Source organism: Teleopsis dalmanni, chromosome 2 (assembly GCF_002237135.1).
Source record: "Teleopsis dalmanni isolate 2A chromosome 2, ASM223713v2, whole genome shotgun sequence".
Lineage (NCBI taxonomy): Eukaryota > Metazoa > Arthropoda > Insecta > Diptera > Diopsidae > Teleopsis > Teleopsis dalmanni.
In genome coordinates this window covers 225,772,101-225,794,362 of record NC_051847.1, presented here as the reverse complement: position 1 = coordinate 225,794,362, position 22,262 = coordinate 225,772,101, and the positions used below count along the sequence as shown (strand labels likewise).

Genomic DNA, 22,262 nt, shown 5'->3' with positions numbered 1-22,262 from the left:
GAAAGCATTTGCATGCACACATGGAACCACTTTGCAGCAATTTACTTAAAGGTGTTGATAATTCTTTAATTAAGAATCAGATCATTGAGATTTTGGATAACAGATATGTGAGATAAATGTTGGTATACTGGAAACAAATTAAGTATTCACTCACTATTAAGAGGTGAAAAGGTAATAAATTAAGAGCTTTTGGACTAATTCGCGCTATGGGAGTTCAGTTTTGTGGCACATACTATAAAGTATGGGGCGAGGAAAAGTTCATATGAAGTTTGCTAGGTTAATTACTAATCGACCGTCTTTCAGAGATATACGGAAAATGTTAATACTGCATGTGTGATGTCGTCATATGATTTGGATAGTAGGTTACCTATCCAGCTGTATTTAAGCATATGCCTGTCTTTTGCCATTTCAAACGTTTGTCATATGTATGTTGATTCATTGTATTCCTGAAATGTTTCTCAGATATCTCTTAGAAAAGTTTGCTTTAGTTTTTGTTGTAATAAATCATTTTTCAACCAATTAAGTATCACAAATTTTACGCATGTATTGAAACTTCGCAATTAATTGGTAATACTAATATCGTTTGTACGCCAGATATTATGCAATTTAATAAATATCTTTATTTTTTTTTGTGTTCAGTTAGTTATGACTCACAGCTCCGCAATTAGTTGGGCAAGTACTACTGAAATAAACAAATTTTTTAACATTTGCAATCAATTTACTAGTCCATTAGTTTACTCTGAATGTAGCTGGTTACATTGTAAATGCATATGCTGATACGTTTACGATATGAAAACAGTATCATCAGCATATTCCAAATTGAAGATTAAGTAGAGAGGTAGAGAGGAGATTAATTAAAGCCTGGAATATTTGGACCTCCCTCTGCCTTTACAATTGAAAATTTTAAGGAGTAGATTGACAGTTTAGAAGAATTTACTGTATTTATTTTCAGCACATAATGGATTAAAGTATTATTTATGCGAGAACAATTAATACTTATTACTATAGTTCACTCATAGTCCATATTGTAATAAAAAGGATAATACAAACCATTGAAAGTTTTTCATCAGGACAATACTTTTACTTAGCCAAAGGTTTTGTAAGTCAAAGTAATCTTCGGAAAAATGCATCGATATAGAACGATGCAGGCTTGTGCCGACAAAACAGTTACTCAGTAGTTTGCTTATATATATTTTTAAGTTGGTAACACGGTTTTATGGGATATAAATTTCTTACTGAAATTTCTTCAAGTGGCTGACATTTAGCAATTAATGCTTCACAGGTCATAAATTAAAAATAAAGACGATTCAACTAAATGCGCAACATTTTAAAAATTAATTATGAATCGTGCATATATCTTTTTTAAGACTATAAACATATTTTATTTTAGTTACATTTTTTGGTAAATAAATAATCCGATCGTGTGGGAGAAATATTAAAAGTTCTATTTCATATAAAAATTTTTTAAATGTTGCTTTAACGTTTGTATCATCTTCACTTAGCAATTTAACAGATTTTATTGCGAAATACTATGCTGACTTTGGGCTTTCTTAGTGACCCAAATATGTGCACAAGAGATGGCGGCAAATCTAAACCATAATCTGGTGGAAATCAAGTAATTTCATAATAAAATTCTCAGCTTGTAAATCAAATTGTGGGTGCTTGTGGATTAACCACCAACTTCTGCTATATTTTAGTTCAACTACAATATTTAATTTTTAATTGGCAGTTAAAAAGTCAAGAGTGAGTTCAAATGCCAGAAGATTGTGAAATGCTTGAGAACCTCTCGTCGTAGGTAAGATACGCAAGCATTTAAATTGCTGTTTATTATTTTAATAAAAGGCTAACAAGTAGCGGAAGTTCGCAAAAATAAAAACAAAAAATAAACAAAATATAATAAAATTATTTAACCAAAAAAAAAAAAATGTTTCTACTAAATTAAATAATCAAAAGAACAAGCCAGTCAGTAAGCGAAGCTACTACAGTTTTGTGGCTTATGTTCTTCCAAGCCAAGTCAATTGGCTTGTCCACTTAATGTTCTAAATAAGTAATTTGTTTGACTTTATGTGTTTTTGCTGTGGACTCTTGTTCGGGAAACTTGTTTGTTTTAGTGTTTACAAATAGATGAGATAATATCATAATATCAGTTCAAACAGCTTTCAAAATTAAAATTTCGAAATTTATTTGAAGAAAATCAACGAAGCATAAAAGTTCTGGCGTTGGTTTTTTGTGTTTTTTTCTGAATATGTAGAAGTTGTTGTCCAAAATGTTTTGATTAGAATGAAAGCAAAGAAAGCTTATTAAGTGCAACAAGTATTTATAAACAATAAAAAGAAAGTAGCTATTAAGCAAAATAAGCTGCAGAAATCATTAAAGCATATCGAACCACAAAAGGGCGGCAGTACAACATGTCAAAAACTCATAGAATTACAAAGCGGAAAACCCTTCTTGCTCTTTGAGAACAATCACGAAAATTTTAATGTACCACTGTAATGTTAAGTACGAGCTAGTAAGCAATCACAGACACATATGAAGACATTTTCATATTTCTATGCAAATGCTATACTACTCGTCTATATATCTGACATGACTACTGGTACTATAGACTTACTAGCATGTTGAAAATACTGAAGGTCATTGCTGCCTTCGTAAAGCGCCAACATGAAGTCACTTAACCCGTTATTGCGTACCTGTGACTAACAGTGCCTAAACGCCGAAGTTATGAATATGCGAAAAAAGATATTTTTGTTTGAATTAAAGAAACTAAAAAGTTGAATGTCTTTTTCTTATGTTTACAGATGCTTATTTATGTTTTTATATTTTTCACATTTTTTGCATTCGTTGCGATACGTAATGACAGTAGCAAAAGATCCGTTATAAATTAAGTTTGACGTACGAAGTTGATTGTACATAAATGTGATTTATGCTTCGCAATATGTCATTTCGAGCCTTTGTATTGGATACTTTGTTGGTATCTTTATCCAAATACTTTATATATCACTTATGAGTCCATCCTATGTTAATAAAGTTAACGATGATAAGTGCAAATTGTGAGTCTGTCTCCTTATCCATTGTCACTTTTGATGAAAATGATATGAAAATGCTACATTCTCTACTCATCCACGCCGAGCATTTTATTTTTAAAAAAGCTTAGCTCACTAATGCTATTTTTTCTAAGAGTTTTCTACAAGTTGGAGAAGTTTTCTTCTTAAAGAATAAATAATTTTCTTTATGACATCATAAATAACCGCAATAAAATGCAAGATATAAAAATTTTTATTATCTCTTTTATGATTGATAGAATATGTTTCTGAACTGCTTAAAATAAGTTGCGTTTCTTTGTTGGTCCTTCTGTAGTAATATTTTAAATTGATAAATTTCATATCTGCACTAAATTTTTGTGTGGTAAACCAAATATTTTCATTATTTTACTACTATCTAGTGTTTAACAATATAAACCGTTTTAAAGTTTTGGCATCAGTTATAAGTGCTTTAGGCTGGCACTTATATTCCTAACCTATGTTTTAGGTAGTTGCGTCACATTTTACCGGTCGTTCTACATAAGAATCTTTAGAATTCAGTCCTATTAAGTGATGGTTTAGTCCAGTTTCAGGGAGGTTTAGAGGTTTCCATTGTTGAATTACGTTACTGCTGGAATTAGATTGAGTTACGTGTATCTGATATATATACCAGATTGAGCTTAATATTGTGCAGATTTGTATAAGCCATCGTGAAAGATATTCAACATTTTTTGTAAATCTAAGGAATACTTAAAGCTCCATTCCCCATTCCCGAAACATCTTTGTAGGATATAAGAGAAACATAAACATAGATGTCCTGAAGTCTCCTTTATTCCTAAGTTTCTGCATTTCTCGGATATGGCAAAGTTAAAAACTTTTATTACAATACAATGTTTCGGCTGAAGATTTACTAAATTCTATCATTGCTTTATCAACTGCATATTTTAAGGTGTTTTCGTGATTCATGCTCGTAGTGAATATCGTACAGAATAATGATCCCAACAAATCTACAGAGTAGATAAGATAAACAGTAGTAGCATCACACTTATGATGCACATAAAAGTTTAAATTGTTAAGATAAAATAGATTAAATTGGGAGATTTGCACCATGACTAAAGATCAATTGTGATAGTTACATTGACTTAGAGTATTTATCAAAATCCTACTACATTTACAAATTTTGTGAATTAACTTACATTAAGAAATATAAATGATCAGCCATGGTCACAGTGCCTCTGCGCCACTGGCACACATTTTTTATTCTACGATAAGATTGAAAGATCAAAACCTATGGGGCGGAATACAGACTCAAATGTCAAGAAACTGATTCTACTGCTTGAAAACTTTGAAGTTTTCATTCTATTTATTTTTAATCATTACAAATTTGCAGCCAGCAGTCAATATTTCAGTCTAACAATAGGAAACGCATTTTAAGAAAATTCAAACCTGACTTTTGTGCCTTGGCATTTTCATAGTATGCACTTAAGCTATGGTATTTTTTATATAGCAGACATACCCTTGTAGTTGACATATTACACAACCCACTTGTAAATCAAACATAAATATTAAATTTCTCTAATCTCTAAGGAATATTCAATATGGTATTCTTTCGCAGTTATTTCAACTTAAGATTATTTCTTATATATATTTAGTGTTTTTCAATTGAGAAATTTTTAAATCATTTTTTAATTTAATTTTACTTGATGAGATGTGCTGTCATTATAAATGAACCAATTGACCTTTCAGTTAAAGTTCAACTCCATAATCATTATGCGATGACAACGACTAAACCATCGTACATTAGTACATAATAAAATCACATAATTGCTACTTTCATGAAATTTAATACGAAAGTAGTGAAGTAGTAAAGTAGTAGGCAATAGTTCAATTGTTTGAACCGTTATTATTTTCTAACATTTTAAACATATAGAAAATTAAAACAAATTGCAAACATTTACTTTAATAATATATTAGATATAATGTTAATAAGCTTAATGACTTACACAAAAAATAACAACTACAAGTATTTTATGTGTAATTTTAGAGATTTCATTAGTTTTTGGTAAGTTTGGACTTTTCTTCTTCTATGTAACATTATTGATATAAATCTACAGAACAAACCTAATCTACAGCAATGAGCTTTTCGTGATGTTATTATCCCAGTTTCAATTCTGATTACCTTCGGTACGCTTACTGGGTATACGAATATCTGAGCATTTTTATGTAAGTCTTTGACGAACTACGAACTTCACGGATCGAAGACCCCATATGCGTGTCGACAATTACGTTTAAAATTTTAAATTAAAAAAAAAATAGTTGAAAACACAAAAAAGTTTTATGGAAAAAATCTTTTGTGTATAATACCGACCGATTGACCGCCAAAGCAGTATTCAATTTTCACGAAATTCATTGGCAACTGTAGTTAATGTTGCAAAATTGCTGAGAACTTGAGTTGTTGCTGTTACTGTTGCTGTTGTAGTTGCAGTTGCTGATGCTGATGCAGTGCTGTACTGTATCGTGTTTACTGAAGATGTATTGTCTTGTCTTTAATTTATACCTTCGAATTTCATTATTTATTAAACTAAATGTGTTGTATGCTTAATGCTGCAAAATTGTTGTGCAATTCATGTTATGTTGCATGCAGCAAACAAGTAAACTTTATGTTGCTAGTTTCAACTATTTTTTCTTTGCAAATTTTTTTAAATATTTTTTGTTTTGGTATCGATATTTGCTATGTAGGTTACTAAGCAAGGCATATTTATGCAAATTGTTATCAATTTTGTGGTCAAAATAAATATTTTTATTGCATTAGGCTTCACCAATTTAGTGGATGGACATCGCACATCGCAAGTAAGTTGCTAGCTGACTATTGCAAGTTCATTATCATTTATCTTAAGTTGCCCATATTTGCATGGAAGGAAAAGTTTCGAAACACTTTTGCAAATTGTTTTTTGTTTTTATATTTACTTTGTGGCTTGCATACTGACACTTGCAACTTGCTGACTTGAAAGTGCTGCTGTTAACATCTCTGTTCGCGATGTTAGTGTAACTGCTTGTACTATTCATTTCAACGCTAAACCAAGTTAGACACTCTTAAGTACCCGCAATGATGTGATCAAATTGTACAAATCGTTAATGGTTATGCCCAACTGGTTGGTATGTGCCTTGTGCTACGACAAGTGAATAGTGCCCTTTAGTGCCTAATAGCTTAACATTACAAACAGATAATAATGAATGTGCACATATATACGAAGTACATATGTATTTTATTAAAATGGTTTTTTTCTTGTTTCCAAGTGTAAACAAATTACCATTTTGCCTTTTCTTTTATTTCTAGCTCACAACCACTGCATATTTAAGCCAAGTTTGTGGTTGTTGGTGCAGTTTCCCATTGCAGAATAAGTGGTGTCATTATTTGTTTACTTTATTTGGTGGAAAACAACAAACAACATTTATGGAGTCTGTAATACAACAGATTGTCTAATGTGCAATTAGTTTTATGTACACGGTTTATAGATGTCTTTATATGTACAAGATGATATTTAGGTACATGCAAGCATAATTGGGTTAAACTCTGCATTTCTAAATTTGTTCAGAATGTTTTAAAACTAGGTTGAGAAAATATTATAAACTATTCCGTTGTTCATTTGTTTCAAATGCAAACATAACTTACATTAAATAAATTAAATGCATCTTTAGACATTTCTATCTCTACCACCTATGATACTACCATTACGATTTTCTTTCTTAAATAATTGTAATTTTGTAAAACTATTCCAATCAATAAATAAAAAGCTCTGATTTATAAACAATTGAGCACTAGTTATGCCACTGTCCGGCTAATTCCAGATTTGGAAAGATACTTTTCAGAATTATAAAAGCTAAACCAAATGAATAGGGCTGTTGAGGTTTTCAGTGAAAACCAAATAGTTTACTAAATGATGTAGAGAAGACTAGTTTACTTCTAATGATAGTACCATAGGCCATGTTATTGTGTGAATGACCATATTTTGTGCTTTGGCTGTTATTATAATGATTATAGTATTGTTAAGCGGTTTAATATCAGAAACCACCTTCATCGAGTAAATCATCAAAATTCTAAAATACATGCAATCTTCTCTGCCATACCTTTTCATTTCCTTCCACTTTAAAGTTTGTTGCTTAAGTTTTTTGTTTCATATATTATAAATATGAAACATAATTGTTAATAAAAATTATATGCAGTGATATGATCCAAAAATATATTTTAATGTTAATCTTAAAAATTTCGTTTGTTAAAATTAAAACAACATTAGGCTGTTGTTGTTTTTATTGCTGTTTCAGCATAATTATCTCAAAGATGACAGTGTTTGAAACTTCATAATTTGCTTTAATGTTACATTCAACTTTTCGAAAACAGTTAAGTAATTTTACAAAGCAATTGAAACAATTATTATTGCTATGTAATTTGACCATAAATGTCATACTGGCTTTTAGACTCCAACCGCCTGACAAATATGTACATTAATAATTATTGTCTAATAAAAAATCGTAAAACCATATAAAGCAAAAACAACAACAACGATAAAAACATATATACATTTCTCAGAAACTTAAGATTTTCTGGTTTCTGGTTTTGTTGCTGTTTTTGTTTTTTCTAAAGAATTTCAACCTGTTTTTCTTTCATTGACCCACTAAAATGAATGGTTAACACTTTCTTCTCATTGAATTGCTAAAAATGCGCCAAAATTACAAAAACAAAAAAAAATCATCTGTGAGATTTTTTTGGTTTTGTGGGCATAAAATTGATTGAAATATAAAAGGAATTTACTTAATTATAAATGCGCATAAATTTAACAGCTTTCAAAAAAAAGTCGTAAAAATAATTAATAATATTAATTCGTCAGATAAATGCTCATCTTAGTGTTCGCATAAAGATACTTTAATATAATCGTATTTTTATTGAAAATTAATTTATTCAATTTAAATTAGTTTTAATTGATATTTTCTTTAAAAAAAAATAATATTTTGGTCATTATGTTTTAAATGCTTTCGATGTGTTTCTTAATTTGCTCTACTCGTCTGGAAAGAAAATTGCATCTGCGAAAGCTGCTGCAACTGCTGCAATAACTTTTGACTTGGCCTGGATTCGCTGGTTTTGCTGAAAAAATCTGTTAAAGCTGCTACCGAAGCATGCTGCAGCGTTCAATGTTATGTGTTGTACTCTGTTGGTGTTTCTTCCTGTTTTCCAATCTGTAGAAGCAACTGGTATTTCTGGATTGCGTTCTTATATCAAAACGGTTTTTATATGTCTTATAATAGAAAATTGGAACACTATCTGACTTTGACTCAAAATTTTATTTCTCAATTATTTATTATACTGCAAACACATGCAAACACAAATTGCAATAATATTTTCAGTTATAAAACAATGTCATTAAATATTATTGCCGCTTAATTTATAAAACATGAATTTTGAAATTTCTAAAATTACCCACATGCATTTGAACTCAACTGTAATTTAATATTTGTCACTGTTATACCGCTGTTAAATCATTGCAGGAGAAATCTCTTAAGATATTTTAAGTTTAAAATTCTCGATACTACTTTGTAAGAGATATTAGTAATGTATTTGGGGAAAGAAAAATATCCTGTACAATGGAAATTATAGCAATTCTTTTTATTACTACACAGAAACTAAAGAACAAATATAAATCTAGTATATTCCTCACAAACACACACTACTGTTTTCAACAGAGAATCGTTTTGAACAGTAGTAAATTACAACAACGAAATTTTATTATTATTTTATTTAATTAATTGAATTTTAAGTTGTCATATTTCGTAACCCCGAACAAATCTCTATGATCGTTTATTTATAAATAGAAAGGTGCACAGTAAAAGCAGAAAGTTTAAAATAATTGAATGAATTGTTTATATTTTAGTCATTAAATTTATTAATAAAAACCTTAAAAAACGATAAACAAGGTTTGAAGCATTTAAAGTGCAAATGCAAATGAATGCCTAAGCCAACATTCCAGCAACATAAAATGTATCTAAACAAATATAAAATCGTAAAATAAAATAGCTCGACTTTATCTATCATAAAACCCTTAAGGCTGGCTTCAATTTATCTTTATATATATATATTTATATATATATATATATATATATGAAAAAAATTCAAGCACCACACCTACAGCAGCGTTCCTGAAACAAACAAAAAAATAGTATATATTTGCTCTTTTTTTTGTGTTTATTTGCAAACATTCCAGTAAGTCCATTGTCCATTTGGTGAGTAAAGGCAGAGTCACGTTTCTGTTGTACAGAAAAAGGCGTAAAAACGTATTGACTATGGAACTTTGTCACAGCATTTAACATGATCACAACAGCGAAAAAACGAACACACTCCAACAGTTTGGAACGCAACAACTACAAATCATGTTGACATGCTAAACTAGTACCAAAAAATCATTACACCAAATGACTTTCATTGATTTTAGTACTTAAGACAGAAAACAAAAATCTGAAAAACAAATACAACAGAAATAGTTGAAATTGGATTTTTTTTTGTTTGTTTTTTGTTGTGGTTCCTGCCAGAGAGATCAATGTAAAAGGCATACAGCTCAGCCTGTGCATCTACTAACTCAGTTCAGAGAACTACTAAATCACTAACTAACTGCATTCCCATGGCGTTCATTAGTTTATTTATTCAATGTCACGTGCAAAACAAGCCGAGACATCAACATAGGACAAGGCTCCAAACAAGCTTGATTAGTAAGACGAAAAATGGTAATCGAAATGTTAATGGCAATGCCAATGACAGCAGCTATGTAAATAGGTAGCGATATAGAAACGAAAGGAAAGCGGCTTAAGCTATGGATTAAAGCTGACTGACTACTATAAACCTTTTGGTTAAAAGTGGTTTTAAATTTGGAAAAATATCAAAAAACAGTGTGTAAGTAAATAGGCTCGAAATGTAGCTGAGAAAATGAAAATAATTGGAAATTATTTTTAGATAAATTAAAATAAGGGAAAAAATATTTCCATTTTCAGACTACACAATCTCTTTGATCCTCATAAGAAAAGTCTCAAAAATTTATGTAAAAATTTTTAGGCGAAAATTATTTAGCATAAATATCAAAAAAATCAATCGCTTAGGTATATCGCTTTCAATATATTTTAAGTTTATTCGCTTTCGCTGACACTAAAAGCTATGAATTTCTCACCAACCGAAACTGCTGCCTTGACACTTTGGGTCACGATTGCACTTACAGACCACAGCATTGTATCTATGCTAAACAACACACAGACACATACACATTTACTGTACAGAGTGTACAGTACAGAGCTTTGTCCGTTGCATTGACTCCCGCATAAATTTGCAAATGCAACACAAAAATATTTGCCCCCAAAAACGTTGTTAGATATTTTTCTATGCCAGTTTTAGGAGATTTGCTATAGGAATTCGGCATTCTTATTTATGTGCTTATTGATTAGGAACATTTCACAAGTCTGCTTGCGTTCAACCGCAGGAAAAAAGCAGTAAGAGCACCGAACCGCACGACGCATACACTTTACATTTTTGATTGCTGTTAGTGCTTTAGATTTATGCAATTTATGCAAAAATATGATATTGCCGCAATATATGACTAAGTATGGCATAATTCATAATTCAATACTTCATAGAATACAGATTGCACCAGTTATAAAGGATTTATGCCGAAAAATCGTGCTCTTGCGCAGCAAACAAATCAGACAAGAAAAATAGGCAAAGAATTTTATGACTTCATCAGCAATTTAATTGAGTCAGCTGCAATATTTTATACTGTACTTCTAACAAGGTCAAATGGATCACAGGTTGCAATAGAATTTCAGCGAAAAAAATAATAATTGCAATACAAACTGCAAAGACATGCCTTTTGTATCAACTGTTAACAGATTCTACTGAGTTGTTGGATTGTTGTAGAATAGATCACATGTGAAAAGTTATGCAGATTGTCGATTTAGGACTCATAAATTCATAAATTTCAGCAACAGTTAAATAATTAGGTTAGGCTCTGATCTAAGACTAACCGTCTTTAAGCTGATAAGTACTTTCAAACTTATACACCCTAACAAGTCACTTTTAATGCCTATAAGCAGTGCAATTAGGCACTGAAAATTTAATTTGGTTAAATATGATTGAGTGAAAGAAACCCTAAGATATGTTGTTTGTCTTGAATGTATATCGCAAAACTTAATAACAAATTAAGTATACTTCACATTTGGTGGAAAATATACAATTATTAATTATTCAGCAAAGAGTACTATTTGCAATAAAACAATTTTTTCACTCGTGACTTTGCTACACCAAATATAAGCGAAAGTTTGCATACGACACAAAAAAGTAAACTATATTGAAGTAAACTAGTTTTAGAAAATATAAACATCATTATATATTCACAGTATATATGACACTAAATAATTTAAACTCAAAACACTTTTAGTGTGTCACTAGTGTATTCAAGTTACTATCGATGCAATTATTCAAAATAATGCAGTGCTCGTATACGAAAACACGGTGCTCTATCCATTAAATTGAGTTAAATGTTAATTGAAATTAAATGGTTGAACACCACCTAATACTGTTCAACTAATTACTTTGCACTAGAGCCTTAAAGTTTAATGATTTTAAAGATGCACCAAGAAAAATCAATTTCTAGCTTAGAAGTCCAACAAACTAGAAAGAAACACTATCCTTAATTTCTTATCGTTTATTAGCTGCTTAGCTGCTTTTATAGCTCTATCTGGTAGAAAAACAAAATCATAAAAATTTAGTTATTTTCAAAAGAAAAACTCTTTAAGCTAAGGTGGAACAGAGAAGTTCGTTATGTTTTATTTTGAATCACAAATCAATAATCAGCTTCGAAGTTAATTACTGATAATTTATTTTTCTTCAAGATACTTTACTACAAGTTAAACTCTAACCACAAATATTCTCACAAATGTCAAACTTATGTCTGTGTGATCCATCGTCATCGCCGGTACCGAACTATGATATTGTAACGTTACCGCTCTCTGATGCTGCTGTAGACTTTCCAGCACTGAAAAGCACTGAAATTTTAATTTGCCGCTAACAAGGTAACAGAATCAAAACAAAGAGACGACTGCGTGAAGCAACAATATCAACAAACAAAATAAACGAAAAATAAAAAAAAAGAAAGACAATAAACAAATTTATTTAAAAGACAAGCGAAGTAATGAAAAGCAGATACTTAAACGAGTAATCAAAAAATACTTATGAGAAAGCTTAAGTGGTATATCTGCTTGCGGACAAAGATGTATCTGTACACAATTATGCGCCTAATAAAGTGTATGTCCGTTTAACCAATTGCTTTGGCAGATATCTTAAGAACTATTTAAGCACTCAACCATTCAAACGTTTGTTAGTTTACCTGCCAGTTTCTGTCTGTCTCTCTGTATATCTGTCTGTATGTCTGTAGGTATACCCGTAAGTCTTTCTATTTGTTTAATTATATTATAAGTTTCTTATACTTCGTCTAAGACCTGTTGCAACCGCTTTGTACAAAGGAAGCGCTACACTAAAAGCCACACAAAAATTGGGTCAACGGTGATTATCAGACATATGAGTACCCAATATTCATAGCCAGTTTCGTGGCTGACATTGACTAAGTGCTCAATTGATAGTGGCTTACTCGGTTGTGTGTACACGCAAATAGTTTTATGGCAAATACTGAAATTGTTTAGTAACGCAGCAAGACTTAAGGTGTAAATTAACGTTCAAATAGCTTAAGTGTAACAAGAGTAGTTAGAGAAAATCACTGATGGGATATATAAGACTAAACGATCGTCAGTGTGAATTTATGATTGTAATAAAAATATTTAGCAAATTTACACATAGTAGCAATTTCAGTACGAAATAAAAGACCAAGACACTTCAATGCTAGAAATGCATTACTAAAATTGACCAAAAATACTACACAGTTTCGAAGCAATCCGCAATTAAAAAATCCAAAGGGAAAAATAAAAATTATATGAAATTAATTTAATGTTTACAAATACTATATATAATTGGAATTTAAATATATAAGCAATACATACAAGAAGATTTTATTCACAGTGATAAGATCTTTTAAAATAATATTTAAATTTTTACATTATTGATATTGAGGAATCGCATAAAAAGTATTTATATCTTACATATCGAAACTATGTGTATGTATGTGGGTTTGAAAGTGTATATGGAGATGTGATTTGATTTCCTGGCTTGGGGTCATTTAGGCACTCTAACAAAAGCACAGTTGGTTGCCGCTTAAGTGTTAAATTAAAAGCAACTCTAAAACCAGTTAAAGTTTTGATTCATTTTTGAACACCAAAAGGCTAGGCTGGGTTTGGCCACCTTTAAGATAGCATCATTTGTTACTGTTGCACAGATGCAGTATAAAGAATTGTAGTCGCTCCAGCCATTCCGCTAAGAGATACGAGTACGATTTTTCCGAGATTTGTGCTTTTGTTCTATTGCAGATACAAACTAAATAAAAAAAATATTATCATTTATGAATGAGTTTATGTGGTGTTAAGCCGTTAGCAGTTTTACCAACACGTTTCTTTTTTTTTATTTTTCTCAAGAAAGAAAGTTAAAATAAAATCAAATTAATAGAAACACGTATATATAAAATATTTAAATTTTTAATACGAACATCATAAATAACATAAAAATAAATAATAATAAAAAATAAAAACAAGAAGTAAGAAGTAAGCATGTGTTGAAAACTTTTCGAAAAATATAAAATTAGTCGTAAATAATCATAAAATATAACGTTTCATATAATAAAATTATTAAAATATATGATTTCATTTTATTTTGAGTTAGAATATGACCACTTACAATTTTATGACCAATATGACCAATTTTTTTATTTATTAAATTATTACCCAAGCTATATTCAATTTTAATTTGAACTTTTGTGCCAATACCCTACTTTTTATATTATAATCAACATTTTAACTTAAGTTATAAATTCAATAAGTAGTATAACTTTCATATAAATTAATTTATACCGATATAATATTCTCATGTTAAATAGTAATTCGTTATGAAATTTCCTAATGGTTGTCCTAAGAAGACATCTTTACTGATTTACTGCATCATAATTTCTCCATCTATGATTTATATATATTAGTATTAATAGGAACAGATTCAATATTTTATAGATTTTGCTATTTTGAATTTTGTCAAGAACAATTAAAAACTATTTTCATTCCATCATTGCTAAAATACGAATATAAAATAACAAAATAATGAGGAAACCTTTTTGATATAAGGCAACAATAACAGATCATGTATTTAAGACGGCGATAAAAAGTAGTTGATATACTTGATTCTAAAAATAATAAATTTACTTTTCGCAATAATAACCGACTACACACTATGGGTTAAAACATCAAATATTAGTGTTCCATATAGAGTTCCAACTAGAAAATATAATGTAAATAAAGATACATTTATTTTATTTATTTTAATTACTAAAGTATTTCAATTCAATAAGTTTATATACTTAACTGTTAACTAAATGGTTTTTTACAAGCAAGACTTTTTCAATTTGTTTATGCTGACAAGGAGGCAGTCTATAGTTATCACCATTTTCTGCAGGGTGTACTTTATAAAGAAATAGGTCTATCGTCGCTGATTTGTTGATTTTATTAGTGACAAATCTTCCACTTCTTTGCTAATATTTAAAATATCAATCAACAGTTGATAAAGAAGATTACTTTTATATTAACTATATTTGAGATGTCTGCCAGGCTCATTAGTTCATAGGCATACATAGGGGAATATTTTAATCAGCACCAGCATAGGCTTAGTATAAAGAAAAACAAACTACTTTTTATAAACTGACAACAGTTCCATAGAAATTAATGTATTAAACCATTTTTGAGCCTCAACAAGAAAGTGTAATGTAGGTTAAGATATATTAAAAATTAATTAAAATTAAATTGCACTTTGACTTTTACTGAAAAATTATTTAAAAATAATAGTCAATTTGCTCTTATTATTAATTTATTTTGAGGAGTAACAATAACTGGATCACGAATCTTAAGGCAATTATTAGAATAAACACTGCAGTGTTCATATATAAAAGAAATAGTTGTTAAATGTAAGAGTTGTACGATTATTAAATTTAACTAAGTTTTCAAATATTTATAGAATTTTTTATAAATGAATAATTTTTTAAAATTTAACTAAAAATGACTAATAGTCATTCAAATTTAGTTTTGACGAAATTTTAAAGAATTCATTCTAAATTCTTTGCAAAATAACAGTTAGAAAACCTTTCACGTTGTTATTGTTGTTGCTATTGTTGTTGATGTTTATGTTTCTACTTTTGTTACTGATTTACATGCTAACATTTCTATGTTAATTAGTTTTTATGACAAAAACGTTACCAATTCTTTTATTTATTTTATATCTTCACCTCTTTGCAAGTTTGTTTTTGTATAATTTAAAGAGAAAAAAAATTGACGGACCTAACTCATTGCATATCAAAATAATTTAAATTCGAACTTGGTAACAATTATCGTATAAAAAGAAAAAGGATATTGGCAGTTCGAGATACTTTCAACGCTTTACGTTCAATGAACTTTTTCACATCAATAAATAAAAGTCAATAAATAAAAAATTTACATTATGAATTTAGATTTTGTGGTAGAATAAAGTTGAGACAACGTGAATTCAGAAACTTGCCATTTTTTTGTGTGATCATTTGCCAGACGATCGAAATTAATTCTTATAATTTTACGGTTTTATTATTTATAAAATGCACAATACACAACAAAAAACTTTCTTTTTCATAATTTTTTTTATTTATATTAATTTTATTTATTTTTTAATCAGCTGCGCTGCTTAGAAAATCAATGCTGCAAGACATTGTTTGCTGCATGACACATGCAACATTAGCATTTAGTACAGATAAAGTTTTAGTATAAAGAAAATTAAATAAATAGATACAAATGAAAATTGTAAATATATGCCGAAATAACAAACAAAGCACCGGCGGTAGTGCAACCATATCAGCTGCAGCAATAGATACATTGTTGCTGTTGGCATAGCAGTTGCTTAAAATGTGTTTTTCGCGTGGCAAATATTAGCATTTTTATTTTTTTATCTAACTTGAAAAACAACAACAAAAACAAAAACAAAATAAATAAATGAACATTGAAAACATATGCTACACAGAAAACTTACAGATAAATACTTGACAATACAACAATACAATACTGTAAGTACCACAAATGCGGCAGCAACAACAGCAGCAACAGTGCCACAAGCAACAACAGTAACAACAACAGCGGCTCATCCTTTTAACCCAGTTTACAGTTTTCTCAAGTTGTGCGCATAAATATGTCAATTTCTTTAAGTGTTCTGTAGCAGTTCGGCTCTGGAAATACTTGGACCAACTTTCTTTTCTTATTAAATGAGTTAAAGTTGAGAACATATTTTTTTCAATTTAACCATTTTTCGTTAACTTCAATTAGTTGACAGCATTTTTTTAATAGTCTGGTTTTTTCAGTTCAATTAAAATGTCTCTGCAATTGTCACTAAAAATCTCTTCAATACAAATTAACATTTTAACATTTTAATGGAGCGACTGACGTTCGTATTTTCATAGAGTATCAAGCAAACAATTCCAATTCCAATGTAATGCAATTAACCTACTATCCACTAAAAAGATGTGTTCTTTCAAATCGAATTAATTACAAAGTGGAAATTAGTTTCTTTCGATTTGTTAATTCCATGTTAATGAAATTGATTCATAATAAATTGGATTTAGATTAATTGTTTTATTTGATAATAAGAGGTAACAGTGCACAAAAAGCTGTTCATATCCTTCTCAATACAAAGCAAAGTACAAATTAGATAGTTCTTAGTTGTCAGAACTCACAAAAATTTTGGAATATATTAAAACCAATATATTTGGTATTGGATATTAGATTGGGAAGTATGTGTATTAATATTAAAAAATTATTCAGACATCGTACAAATGTTGTAGCCTTTAGGACAAGTTAAGGGCTTGTTTGTCGTAGCTCTAAAAACCAGAGGATTACTAAATCATGTGACTCAAAGATAATAAAAGAAAAATTTATCAAATTAAGTCGGACATTAAACATATCATTCTGACAAAATAGGTCAGTAAAAATCGAAAAAAACACTCTTAATAATAAGTTAATTTTTATTATAATTTTATCAATTCTAACTTCTCAACTCCAGTTTTGCCTACAGTCAGTGCTCAATTTTGCTTCAATATGCGTGTACACATTTATACAATACCAACTAACATCACTACATATAATTAACAAACAAAATATAGAAAAAATAAAATAATATACACAAAATGTGCTGATTAACAGCACTAAAAAATAGATATATAAACAAATAATGTTATAATGTTTTTTGTAAATATTTTCAATGTTAAATGTTGCTGAAAATATTGAACTTTAAAAAAAACTTGCAATAATCCCTTGACTGTTTTTGTTAACAGACTAATTATCGAAAGATGAAAAGTGAAAGTTTTGCACCACCATAGTACAGTATAGGTAGTGATAATATACCACATTGTGTGTATTATTTATATTTTTTGTTATGTGCTGTATAGAAAACAATAACAAAATTTTAAATAAAATAAATATATTTTTGAACCATGCAAGTCTGAATTCCGTAAGAAGAATCTGTCGTTTGTAAAATATATATTGATTTCCACAGATTATAACTAAAACGAAATCTGATTAATATCTGACCATATTTAGCTTTGTATATTCTCATAAAGCAAAATAGACTGACTATGCTATATTGAACAATGCAACCGATTCAACTTTGTTTTTTCCAATATTTAATTTAAATACTAATCTAATTTAAAGTAAAAATAAGTAAACGTTTATTTACACATTCATTAGGTGCATATATCAATTGATATATATCTATTGTATATATATACAATTGTACATATATACAATTGATATATTGTATCTTATTGTAATTAAATTGAATATTTTCTAAAATATGTATTTATTTGTGATTAGTATCAATAAGATAAGGGTTACCCAGAATGATGTCACAACATGTGTCGGCACAATGAAGTATGATAATGTATAGTAACATATAATATTCTTTAAGCCATGATAGAATTATGAGCATGGGATTAACAATCAGGGTATCAGGGTACACTATCAAGAGATGATTTTGAAAAAGTTTCTGGGATATAACATAAAAGTAGAAATGTACTCATATGATTGTTTGACTTTTATTTCTGTGATCAATAAGCAATATATATACAGTGAATTTACTTGACTCTTGTATTACTCTTTAAGTAAATAAAGTATTGATTACTGTATTTAGTATTTTTTGTTAATCAATGTAAAATATCTTATGTAGATTTTAATTTAAAACATTTTATGAAGTAAAACGTTAAATTATTGACCTAATTTTTGTCAAAATAAAGAATTTATTTTATTTTTTTATTTTTTTTAATTTTTTTGAGTAATTACTCATTTCTAATTGCAGACGGTTACTGAAAAACTATACTTAAAAATCTAGTAAAAAATAATGCATATAAATTAAATTTTATATCGTACTCTTTAATGTCTTTTCAGATACAAATATCAACACACTTTCTCTTATCTTGATCGTAGCACCAAAACGTAAAGAAAAAGAGCATTAGCGACTGATTGCGACAACTACGTTTATTAAAGGTAATTTTAATTTGATTGTAATTAATGTGGTTTAAGTTGCTGATGATATATCTGAGGTATATGTGTCTATCTGAAGCAGCAAAACTGTCATTTTATGGCTTTTTTGTTTTTCATTTTGTTTTTCATTTTGATGCCAAAATTGTTGTGGTCATTAAAATAAAAATCGAGACACACAAAAGTGCTAACAATTTGTACAAAACTGCAAGAAAAACATTAGATAAAACAATATTTTTGAGGCTAATAAAGGTCAGTGGGTTAATACTATCATTAAAAGATTTAACCGGATAATCTTATTAAAGAAAAAATTGCAACAATATTTGAAGATAGACAAAATCAAAGTCAGCTTCATTTAATGTTCTTAATTGATTTGGCATTGCTGCTGGTATGCAGGACATTTTACATCATTAGTCTATTGATAATGAATAACGTTATCGGATCATCGGATGAAACCAAAGCAAATACCGTAAGATGTTTAACTCAGTGACATTACACGCTGCTTGTCACATTACGTTTTTAATTAAGCGATTAGGTTAGGCCAAACCATAGATAAGATCGACTGAAACGGTTTGTGCGATGGCAGTAAGTAATAGGAAATAATGAGTTGCTTAAGAGGCATAACACGTTCTACTTTATTAACGAAACGTGATCAGTAAACTTTGAATACACATCTGTGAATGATGAATTAAAAGTCAGCTGTCCAAAATAAAACAAAATTTTATGTGGTTATCGTAAGATGTTGGATAATAATTTATAATGAATTGCCAATTTGCTTTAAATTGAATCATGTGCTGTTGTTAATCTGTTTATAGATTATTGCCACTTTTGTAAATATAACTAAAATTTATTAATATTAGAAATTTTTTAAAGCATAGTAAAGTTTTCACAATTCTCCACGTAAAATTCGCACAAGTTTTCATTTGGATCAACTTTCTCTCACTCTGTCATATGCAAAATAATAATTTAGTGACAACATTTTAAATGGTTTTAGTTTAAAAATAATTTAATTTTCATCACCGACATCCTGCAACTTGTAGAAATCCGCAAAGTTGTAGAGAAGTAATGTTTATCAACTGCGCAAACCCGATCTTTAACTAGAACAGTTAACAGCCAATAATGCTGGCATTTTCAGCAAATAAATTGAAGTTTTAAATGCAGCATTTGTGGCATGCCTGGCATAGGTGGTTGCCAGTAACGTAAACACAACTCCAACAGTTAAGAAAGTAAAACGAATTGTGGGCATAAGGTCAGTGTGTGTTGTTAAACGCCTGCTGCTGTTACGCGGCTGCAATCACGTATGTCCGCATATGTTAAAATTTCTATGAATTTTGAATGTTCTCAATTTGATTGCACATTTTTTATTAAGTTTTTAAGCATTCTTCGCTTGTAATCTAACTAAATCAGCAACAAATCTATTATAATTTCCGATTTTCGCTTGCTGTGTGCAGCATTTGACCCCACAAAGAGCGTGCTGTGCACACTATGAAGTCTCACCTACCAAAGCAAGCAGCATAAATTTTACCAAAAAATACTATTTTTTGATTTCAATTTGTTTTTATGAAAATGTCGAACTTATACAGCTGCCTGGTTCCCAAGGCAATATTGGCTGAACCACTTTTATGTATTTTAGCAACACATTTTAATAAAGTACGTACACTTTTCGTAAATTTGCGGCATATGTAAGCAATTGCATTGATTTAAAAAGCATTTGCAACAACACAACGACCTACTGACAATACACAAACCGCGAATATCTATCTAAACTGGGTTTTCGATGAGAAAACCGAAAAGCTTCCAGCAACAGAAACAAGTTGAATTGCCATTGCTGCATGCATGCACGCTGTAGATAAGGAGGCCTGCGTGCTATGAAATTCATATGTGTACTTAGTCATGCTTAGCATCACTGTCCATAAGAACTGTGCAGCGTATGTGGCACAATCCTTATCGGCCACTGAGCTATATTAGCCAGAACATGCGGTAACAAGTTCTTCATATTCAACTGTTGCTCACATTTGATGCTGCATATTGGTTACTCCATGCCGCATATATGCGTTGCAGCAATTGCAATACATAAACGTTAACGCAGAATTCGAAAAGAACTGTTAGAAAATCAAGTTTGCCACAAAATTCATAAGAAATAAAAAAAAAACAATAAAAATGAAATGGTAAGAAGAAAAAAGTCTTAAGTTGTAGTTTCCCCTTTGGAATTTAGTAAGAGCAACTAAGCTCTTAAAATAATGCGAGTAAATAAAGTGAATCGCAAAAAATAAGCAGTAACCAGTAATACAAAATAAAAAAAAGTAGTGTAAAAATTCTTAACCAATATTATTTGGCGCAAAACAGTAAAAGCAATAAAAACAATCAAAACAACAATAAAATAAAATTTCTTTAGTGGTTTACAGCATGTGGCAATGACTTGACTAGTTTTGACTTTATGCTGTAATTGTTGCTTCAAAATTGTCATTGATATTGCAGTTATTACAGCTATTAAAGTTGCCATTGATTTTGTTTACGATGGCAAGGCAACATTGCCTAGCAACATAGCAACATAACAACAGACAACATCACAACAATGTTGAGAAACATAAAATTCAGTTATTATTGAGCGAACGCGGATACTCCTACTTGTTGCATGTCGAACATAATTTTGAAGTAATGAATGTAATTAAATAACTGCCAAGAGTTTAATTAATTTTTCTTGTTGCAGTTAATTGGTCTATTAAGTAAAAAATAACTAAATTATTTATTTCATATATTGGTTGTAATAAACAACATTAAGAAAATAGTTTATAAAATGATACATATAACGTGGTATGTAGGAGCAGAATATGTCTATTAAAGACACGATTATGATCCAATTTAAGAAATTAAATTAGATGATTAAGTAGAGAACATTTAGATTAAAGACACGTTTAAGTTAAAATTTTAGTTAACAGAAAGTAATTAAGTAAATTGTAATAGCAAAAATATGGGAAGAAATATACTACGCCAATAGAATCCTAATACCATAAGACAAGTAATGGATAGCGAAAAAACTTGCAAATTGAAAAAAAATGTACAGGACTTTAGAAGAATTTATAGATATAGAAGAGAGAAATGTTATACATAATATAGTATTTATATAAAGCAGGGCTGTCCAAAGTACGACCTGCGTCTAATGACATGTTTATAATCTACTACAATTACGCAAATTTTCTTTTGGAGTACTAGTAAAACTCTACATTATTTTATTTAACATTAAATTTAACATTAGAACCGTATTTTTATTTTTGTCGAAAACAACCATGACCATATGTATTTGTTTCTGCGGTCCTACAATATGTACAGTATTGGCCTGCCATCGCATCCGATCTGGACAGCCCTGATATAAAGAAAAGAGAAATATCGTATATAATTCAGTGCTTTCAATATATTACCTGTACAGGAAAGCAAGTAGATATTATTTATATCTTGGGATAGATTTATATTTTTGATTTATTTTTACATCTCCAGAGAGTAATGGCAAAATTTATTTAA

At 29.4% G+C, this 22,262-nt stretch overlaps 2 protein-coding genes across 2 annotated transcripts in view; one reads left to right on the top strand and one right to left on the bottom strand.

The window, feature by feature from the left end:
* The window catches only part of LOC119679929 (autophagy-related protein 16), a gene marked incomplete in the record, with an annotated part of 196,052 nt that overhangs the window by 17,948 nt on the left and 155,842 nt on the right, over positions 1–22,262 (bottom strand).
* The window catches only part of LOC119679928, a 91,382-nt gene that overhangs the window by 6,321 nt on the left and 62,799 nt on the right, over positions 1–22,262 (top strand). The window contains exon 2 of the mRNA XM_038092521.1: positions 18,651–18,749. The gene's annotated coding sequence lies outside the window, so the exon portion shown is untranslated. The remainder of the gene's footprint in view (positions 1–18,650; positions 18,750–22,262) is intronic.